Genomic DNA, 7,265 nt, shown 5'->3' with positions numbered 1-7,265 from the left:
GAGCACACTGGTTCAGAGAATTCATGACTGCGGGCAGGCGTAAAGAGTTATGTGGCAGCATTTGAGAGGCAAGAAGCAACAGGCGTGTTATGTCAGTGTCCAGATCAAGTGCCGCTCTCAAAAATGCAAATTGACTTCTGGCCAGAGTCCTCGTGGAGGTTTTTTATTCTGCAAGTGTAGCTCTTTTCCTCAGCTTGACAGGGGAGCGTACTGAGCACTCCCAGATGGGCTTACCCCAGGCAGGGCCCTCTGGGGCCGAATGAATCAAGTTGAAGGAGAGTGAGCAGAGTCAGCAGCAAGAGAAAGACTTAACTGCAAGGTCAAACCTCATTGAAAACAGGGCCGACAGAAGATTTTCCTCAGGTCATTGTACAAGAAGAGGGGGTGCTTTGTTTCTTTCCTGACGGTGCCTTCTCACTGTGTGACTAAATAATATTGCCATTACTGATTCTGTGTCCCTCACCTAAGATGAGACCCAAGAGGACAGTGTGAAAAGCCTAGAACCCAGTTCTAGCCCTAACACTACCCTAGACAAATCCAATGACCTTGGGCTCCTGACCTGTCTGTACCTTAACTTCCGAATCAAGTGAAATGGGTTTGGTGAAAACTTCTTCCTGGGTGTGTTGGGATGAAATATGGTCGTTAATATGCAATGCTTTAGAAAACTGCAAAGCACTCTACAAAAGCAGAGTAATAATACTTTCCTCTGAGAAGCATGTACTCAACAGGACCATTGCCTAGTCAGCATCTTTTGCTCTCCTCTGCCTCTGCCTCAGGAAGCAGCACATAAAAGTCATGGGAGAAAGAGCAGAGAATGCAGAATCGAAGGAACCACTGGTCTCTGAGAAAGAAAAGGAATAGAGAAGCAAGAACATGAAGGGACCAGCACGATACAAGGGCACCAAGCAATACCTGGCCTCCTGAGGATGTTCTTGCACATTCAAAGCACATTTACTACCTACCTTGTTCTGTCCTCACAGTAGCTGGTTGAACCTATCCAAGTAGGAGAGGCATTCTGCTCCACTGGAATGATGAATACACTGAGGCTTAATGAGCACCAATGACTTGGCTGAAGCTTGTGGAAGTTGAAAGTAGAGCCAGCACTAGAATAAAGGACTCATAAATCCTAACCTGGAGCTTTTTCCAAAACGGCACCATGCTACAGGATCAGGCAAGAGGGAGTGTGCCTCAGCTGCAGTCCCTGAACCCAGAAGGATCCCTTGAGTCTTAAGAGATGGCTTTGAGATTGTGAGGAAGCTCTTGTAAAAACCAACTTCCAGGAAATGCACACGCACAGCAATCTCTATTTTAACATACAAATTCAAGGCTTGCTTGAAACCAATTTTTGGATCTGGAGTGAGTCCCTCTTCCAGGGTATACTTAGAAGCATGTTCTAAGGAAAGGGCTGAAATGTTACTGACCCTTCAGGGGATAATGATATGAAGGGAGTTCATTTTGGTGTTTTTCTACATTATTTTTCTCAACTAACTCATAAGTTTCAAAAAGAAACTGAGTCTGGAAACAGGAAAATAAAAAGTGGATTTCAATCCAAGCAACCTGATCTAAGAACTACCAACGCTTTAGAGATACAAAGCCAATTTTTAAAGGCTTCAAAGTAGGCCCAACAGGTTATTCATTTTAGAAATTACTGTATTATTATCATTACTACTACTACTACTACTACTACTACTACTACTACTACTATAGTTTCTATAGTTCTAGTCACTCTTCAAATCTGAGATCTTACCTAGCTAGTACTAGATGGGGAAGCTAAATGTAAAATACTGACATTTTCAAAACTCTTTGCTCAGGAAAGTATCAGCTGGTGGTAAAAAGTCAAGAATAGTTTCATCTCTTGTTCATTAATTGAAATCAAGACAAGTTTAGAATCAAATACAATTGTGGGTTTTCCTTCACCCCAGTGTACATTCCCACAGCCATTCCTTTCACCCTTGAGTGCGAACATGTCTGTGCCATTTTTTATGTAAATCCTAAATGTAAATTCTTAACAAAACCCTGAGGGAAATCTGGGTTCAGTAGTGCTTGAGCTTCATCATCAAAGATGTGCTTAGTTCATTTAATGTGAGATCTCTTTATTGATGAGAAATTCTTTAAAAACTGGGTATTTAAAAAATCTTATCCAAAGAAAACTCACCCACTCTTATAGCTAATGGGCAGCCCCTCCTGACTCTTTCCACGGTTTCAGTCCTTCAGTCAGGTTTTTACATGAACCCTGGAAGTATTCCTGAAATTTCTCATTAAAAATGTCTGAGGCCAAAGTCTCTTTTCCTCCTGAAACATAATCCTCCTCTTCCAGCTCCTACTGAAGACAACGTTACCTGCCTAGGCATGCAGTCAAGAAACCTCCAAGACACCTTAGATGTTTCCATCTCTGCCCCCAGCCCCCAACACGCACATACACCACCCCCATCCATTCCAGCCAGTTGCCAGACCCTAAATTGTCCATCTTCAGAGCATCTCTCAATAGCCCCATCATCTTCATTGACACAGGTGCTCTCTTAGTTGCTCTTATCTGTACTGATGGTACTGATTTCCCCACATCTGGTATCTATGTGTTCTTTCTTAATATTGTGTAGTACTTTTGAGCCAAGACAAAAACCGAACAAACAAAACAGCTCTAATCAAGTAATTCCTGAAGCTCCAAACCTTCAAAGGCTTTCTAAAAAGTATTCAAATTACTTAACATGGCCTTCATTCATTCTTCAGGATCTGGCTAATACCTAGCTTTCTGGGTGTCTCTTCCTGCCCCAATTACACACTACAGACTCCAGTCAAATTTCACCGTTTCCTGGTCTCCTGCTTCTTTTTACTCCCACTCTTTACTCCATGAGAGGGAGAGCTCTGGAGCATCACTGCCTAGTTATTCAATCTCAGCCCATCACAAGCTGTTACATTGGGCAGGGCCTCTTGTTTGTAATGAGAGTAATAACATGCGTGCTGTGAGGGTGACATGATTTGAGTATGTAAACTGCTTAACAGAGTGCCCAGCACACAGGAAGATATAAATAATTGTCAAGCAATTGTTATAATTGTGCCCAGAATGCAGTTTTTTCTCCCTGATTTATTTTTTATCTAATTCCTGTCATTTCTCAACACGGAACATGGTCACCAATTCTTTGAAGCCTCTTCTTGTCCTTATGACTAGAAGGATAATTTTTCTCCTGTGAACTCTCTCACTGAACTCCTCTCCACCTTCTTTATGACATACACCATTTTCTAACTTACATGTATTTGTATCTACACATTATCTCTTCTACCAAATTATAAATTCCTTTTTAAAGCAGGATTTATCCATTCAGTTAATAGTAACGAGGGTCTGCTAAGAGCCGGGCACTGTGCTAAGCAAAAGATGAATATCATAGCCCTCTTTCTGTGCTCGCCAGTGAGACAGAGCTGGCACTGACCAGGTGCTTCTACCATCACTGGTTAGTTATACCACTCCATTTGTATTTGGTAAGGACATAAGTGATCTCTTTTCCCCCAAATTGGGAGAGAGTGTTTAAGGCCCAATATAGTGAAATTAGCAATCTCAGACTATATTAAAACAGAACTTTAAAATTATAATTCTAATAGTTTCTATCTACCCTTTTTTAGTATTTTAAAAATTAATATTTTTATTTAACAAACTCCTAGTTTTTCTTAGAACTTAAAAACATGTATAGGTCCTAGCCAGTTTTCTCAGTGATTAGTGCATCAGCTTGTAGGCTGAAGGGTCTCAGGTTTGATTTCCAGTCAAAGGACCCATACCTCAGTTCCAGGCTCAGTTCCCCCCCGGTCCAGGATTGTGTGGTAGGCAACCAATCCATGTCTCTCTCTCACATCGATGTTTCTCTCTCTCTCTCTCTGTCTCTTCTCCTTTCTTCCATTCTCTCAAAATATCAATGAAAAAAAATATCCACAGTTGAGGATTAACAAAAAATAAAGCATGTGTAGGTTTATGGGGTTTACGTTAAAAAAGAATAAAGTAATCATTCATACAACAACTTGGATGGATCTCAAGGGTGTTATGCTAAGTGGAAAAGCCAAATCTAAAAAGGTAACATTCTGTATGATTCTATTTAATAACATTCTCAAAATGACAAAAATATTGAGATGGAAAACAGATTAGTCAGGGGTTAGAGATGGTGAGGGGAAGGGTGGGTGTGACTATAAAGGGTCATACAAGGGAAGTTCATGAGGAGCTGGGGTTGTTCTGTATCTCGGTTGGGGTAATGGGTACAGGAATCGACAGGTATACCTCATTTTATTGTGTTTACCTTTATTGTACTTCAAATATATCGGGTTTTCTTTTTGCAAATTGAAGGTTTGTGGCAACCCTGTGTTGAGCAAGTCTATTGGCACGTCTTTTTCCAACAGCGTTTGCTCATTTTGTCTCTGTGTCACATTTTGGTAATTCTTGATATATTTCAAACAGTTTAATTATATTTGTTATGGTCATCTGTGACCAGTGTTTTTTTAAAAATATGTTTTATTGATTTTTAGAGAGAGAGGAAGGGAGAGAGATAGAAAGATAGAAACATTGATGAGAGAGAAATATCATTGACCAGCTGCCTCCAGCATGTCCCCTTCTGGGGGATGGAGCTGCAACCTGGACATGTGCCCTAATGGGGCATCAAACCGGCAACCTCTTAGCTCATGGGTCGACACCCAAACACTGAGCCACACCAGTGAAGCCATGACCGGTGATCTTTGATGTTACTATTCTAATTATTTTGGGTGCCACAGACCACACCCATATAAGATAGCAAATGTGACTGATAATTGTGTATGTTCTGACTGCTCTACCAACCAAATGTTTCCCCGTCTCTTTGGGTCTTCCTATTCCCTGAGACACAACAATATTGAAATTAGGCCAATTAATAATCCTATAATAGCCTCTAAGTGTTTAAGTGAAAGAAATAGTTTCATGTCTCTCACTTTAAATTAAAAGCCAGAAATGATTAAGCTTAGTGAGGAAAGCATGTTGAAAGCTGAGAGAGGCCAAAAGCTAGGTCTCTTGGGCTAGGTAGCTAAGTTGTGAATGCAAAGGAAAAGTTCTTGAAGGAAACTGAAAATGCTACTCCAGTGAATACAGGGATAATAAGAAAGTAAAACAGCCTTATTGTTGATATGGAGAAAGTTTTAGTGGCCTGGATAGAGGATCAGACCAGGCACAACATTACCTTAAGCCTAACCTAGAGCAAGGCCCTAACTCGCTTTAATTCTGTGAAAGCTGAGAGCGGTGAGGAAGCTGCATAAGAAAAGCTGGAAGCTAGCAAAAGTTGGTTCATGAGATTTAAGGAAGGAAGGCGACTCCATAGCCTGATAGTACAAGATGAAGAACAAGTGCTTATATAGAAGCTGCAGCAAGTTATGCAAAAGATCTAGCTAAGTGAATAAAGGTGGTACACTAAACAACAGGTTTTCAATGTAGATGAAACCGCTCTCTATTGGAAGAAGATGCCTTCTAGGACTATGATAGCTAGAGAGGAGAAGTCAATGCCTGGCTTACAAGCTTTAAAGGATAGGGTGACTCTCTTGTTAGGGGCTAATGCAGTTGGTGAGTTTAAGTTGAAGCCAATGCTCATTTACCACTCAAAAAAATCCTAAGGCCTTTAAGAATTATGCTAAATCTACTTTGCATGTGCTCTATAAATGGAACAACAAAGCCTGGATGACAGAACATCTGTTTATAACAGTTTACTGTATATTTTAAGCCCAGTGTTGATACCTACTGCTCAGAGAAAATGAGTCCTCTCAAAATAATACTGCTCATTGACAATGCACCCAAGAGCACCGATGAAGATGTACAATGAGATTAATGTTGTTTTCATGCCTGCTAACACAACATATATTCTTCAGCCCATGGATCAAAGAGGAATTTCAGCTTTCAAGTCTTATTTCTTAAGAAATACATTTCATAAAGCTATAAGCTGCCATAGATAGTGATGCCTCTGATGGATCTGGACAAAGTAAATTGAAAACCTGGAAAGGATTTATCATTCTAGACACCATTAAGAACATTCAAGATTCATGGGAAGAGGTCAAAATACCAACAGTAACAGGAGTTTGGAAGAAGATGATTCCAACCCTCATGGATGACTTTGAGGGTTTAAGACTTCAGTGGAGGATATAACCACCCAGGTGGCAGAAAGAGCAAGAGAACTAGAATTGAAAGTGTAGTCTTAGGATGACTGAATTCTGAAATCTCATGATAAACTTTAATGGATAAGGAGTTATTTCTTATGAATGAGCAAAGAATGTGGTTTCTTGAGATGGAACCTACTCCAGTGAAGACGCTGTGAAGACTGTTGAAATGATAATAAAGGAAAGAATGTTGCATAAACTTAGTTGACAAAGCAGTGGCCAGATTTGAAAGGATTGACTCCAATTTTGAAAGAAGTTCTACTGTGGGCAAAATGCTATCAAACAGCACTGCATGCTACAGATAAATTGTTCCCGAGAGGAAGAGCCAATCAATATGGCAAACTTAATTTTAGTTTTATTTTAAGAAATTGCCATAGCCACCCCCGTCTTCAGCAACCACCACACTGATCACTCAACAGCCATCAACATCAAGGCAAGACCCTCCACCAGCAAAATGATTATGGCTCACCGAAGGCTCAGATGATAGTTAGTATTTTTTTTCTAGCAATAAAGTGGCTTTTAATGAAGGTATGTACATTGTTTTTTTAGACATAATGCTCTTGCAACCTTAGTAGACCACAGCATAGTAGAGACATAACTTTTATATACACTGGGAAACCAAAACATCTGCGTGACTCACTTTATTGGAATACTTGCTTTATTGTGGTGGTGTGATACCCAACCCCCAATATCTCTGAGTTATGCTAGTGCACATGCGATAAAATGATAGAACTGTGCACACACATTGTGGCAATGTTGATTTCCTGGTTTCTATGTGCTAAATGTTCAGGTTTACCTTGAGATATGGTTTGTGCTCTTCTTAGTAATAAAAAGATATCACCATGTTTACCAGAGATTCATAAGGCTGGGACTTCATTGGAAGCATAGGCAACTTCATGGGAGACTCTCCTGTTTGGTACTGATGTCAGAGCTCATCAGAGGTGCTCTTGTCATCAGGTAATATGCCCCTTTATCCTTGTCACTGCTTTCTTTTGGTACACATTTACCCACTATGTGCATTCTCTTGATATCTTCATTTCCAACCTTCTTTGTTTTAGGTATATTTCTCATAAAGAACATTTTTATTTGTTCTCAATGCAATTTGAGAATCTGTGTAT

General features: G+C 40.1%; 1 pseudogene; it reads left to right on the top strand.

Annotated features, from left to right (window-relative positions):
- Positions 1-4,813: 4,813 nt before the first annotated feature.
- On the top strand, positions 4,814-6,638 carry LOC118676785 (annotated as a pseudogene).
- Positions 6,639-7,265: the final 627 nt, after the last annotated feature.

Source organism: Myotis myotis, unplaced genomic scaffold, assembly GCF_014108235.1.
Source record: "Myotis myotis isolate mMyoMyo1 unplaced genomic scaffold, mMyoMyo1.p scaffold_m19_p_1, whole genome shotgun sequence".
Taxonomy (NCBI): Eukaryota; Metazoa; Chordata; class Mammalia; order Chiroptera; family Vespertilionidae; genus Myotis; species Myotis myotis.
The sequence above is the reverse complement of the archived record's forward strand: the minus strand, read 5'-3'. Positions and strand labels throughout refer to the sequence as shown.